The following is a 2,068-nucleotide window of genomic DNA, read 5'->3' on the forward strand; positions in this document are numbered from 1 at the left end:
TATCATCTTCATCTTCATTAATACTTGGTTGTTTACATAAATTGAACACATTAAGTTCTAAAGTCATATTTCCAAAAGACAATTTCATTATTCCATTTCGACAATTAATTAAAGCATTTGAAGTTGCTAGAAATGGACGTCCCAATATTACTGGAATTTCGTTATGTACTTCTATTGGTTGTGTATCCAAGACAATAAAATCCACAGGATATATGAATTTATCGACTTGAACTAACACATCTTCTACGATACCTCTAGGTATTTTGATTGACCTATCGGCTAGTAAAAGAGTAACAGATGTAGGTTTTAAATCTCCCAACTTAAGCTTTTCATAAACTGAATAAGGAATTAAATTCACACTTGCTCCCAAATCTAACAAAGCTTTTTTAATTTTATTTTTTCCAATAATACATGAAATTGTTGGACAACCGGGATCTTTATATTTCAAGGTAGAATTATTTTGAATAATAGAGCTTACTTGCTCCGTTAAGAATGCTTTCTTCTTTACATGCAATTGTCTTTTCACAGTACATAAATCTTTTAAAAACTTTGCATAAGAAGGCACTTGTTAATAGCATCTAATAATGGAATATTTATTTTTACTTGTTTAAAAACTTCATAAATATCAGAATCATTTTTTTATTTTTTATTATTTACTAATGCATGAGGAAAAGGAACATGTTTATTTATTTTATCATCAATTTTCTTATTTTTAGGACTCAAAGCATCATCTTTCTCAAAAGTATCAGGATTTGAATCCTTACTCTTTGAGTTTAATTGATCTTTGTTTTCATCACTATATGGATCATTAACTATTTTACCACTTCTAAGAGTAATAACAGATTTTACTTGATCAAATTTTTCTTGATTTTGATTTTTAGGATTATGTTGTGGTTGAGATGGAAATTTTCCTTTTTCATGAATATTAAGTGCAGATGCAAATTTTGCAAGAGTTTCTTTCAAATCATTCATAGATTGAATGTTTTGAATATTGATAGACTCTTGCTTTTGAATGTATGCATGAATTTCATCTTCAAAATTTTTTCTTGGAGGTGGGATATAAGGAGCATAACCTTGATGATTTTGGTTATTTTGAAAAGGTTTTTGTGAAGGTTGTGCATTATTATCGTTCCTCCAACTAAAATTGGGATGATTTCTCCAACCAGGATTGTATGTTTGTGAAAAAGGATCTAATGTTGGTTTTTTAAAATTGTTAACATAATTGGCTTGTTCATGGAGACATTCTTTAAATGAAGGCAAAGTAGGACAATTTTTTGTAAGATGATCATGTGTGTCACATATATGACAAACAATTTCTTGAACACTTTTTAATTGATCACTCTTTTTCATTTCTAATGACTCGATTTTTCTTGCTAAAGATGCAAGTTTAGCTTGAATATCTACATCATCTTTAAGATGATAAATACCACCCCCATTTGTTGAATTATTGGTTTTACTTGGTGGTTCAATTGAGCCTATATTATCCCAATTTTGAGCATTTTCTGCTAATGACTCCAAATATTCCATAGCTTCATTTGGGTTTTTATCTTCAAAAGTTCCATTACACATGAATTCTATCATTTGCCTATCTTTAGGTATTAAACCTTCATAAAAGTGAGAAATTATTCTCCATATTTCAAAACCATGATGTGGGCATGTATTAAGTAACTCTTTATATCTATCCCAACATTGATAAAATGTTTCCCCTTGTTTTTGAGAAAAAGTTGTAATTTGTCTTTTAAAAGAGTTTGTTCTATGGGAAGGAAAAAACTTTTTTAGAAATTGTTGTTGCATTTCTTCCCATGATCTTATTGAACTTGATCTCAAATTTTGCAACCATGTTTTAGCTTTATCTTTTAAGGAAAAAGGGAAAAGCTTTAATCGAACAGTATCCATGCTACAATTTTGATCATTATAAGTGTTGCAAACCTCCTCAAATTCTCTTAAATGCAAATATGGATTTTCAGAATCTAAGCCATGAAAATTTGGTAAAAGTTGAATGACTTGTGGCTTAAAATTGAAATTAGATGCATCAGGAGGAAAAACTAAACAAGATGGTGTACTAGTT

At 29.2% G+C, this 2,068-nt stretch overlaps 1 non-coding gene across 1 annotated transcript; it reads left to right on the top strand.

The window, feature by feature from the left end:
- Positions 1-1,639: 1,639 nt before the first annotated feature.
- Positions 1,640-1,750, top strand: LOC140870037 (small nucleolar RNA R71). Its single transcript, XR_012147021.1, has one exon. It is a non-coding gene; the product is annotated as a small nucleolar RNA R71 (small nucleolar RNA).
- The last annotated feature ends 318 nt before the right edge of the window (positions 1,751-2,068 follow it).

Source organism: Henckelia pumila, chromosome 4 (genome assembly GCF_033568475.1).
Source record: "Henckelia pumila isolate YLH828 chromosome 4, ASM3356847v2, whole genome shotgun sequence".
Lineage (NCBI taxonomy): Eukaryota > Viridiplantae > Streptophyta > Magnoliopsida > Lamiales > Gesneriaceae > Henckelia > Henckelia pumila.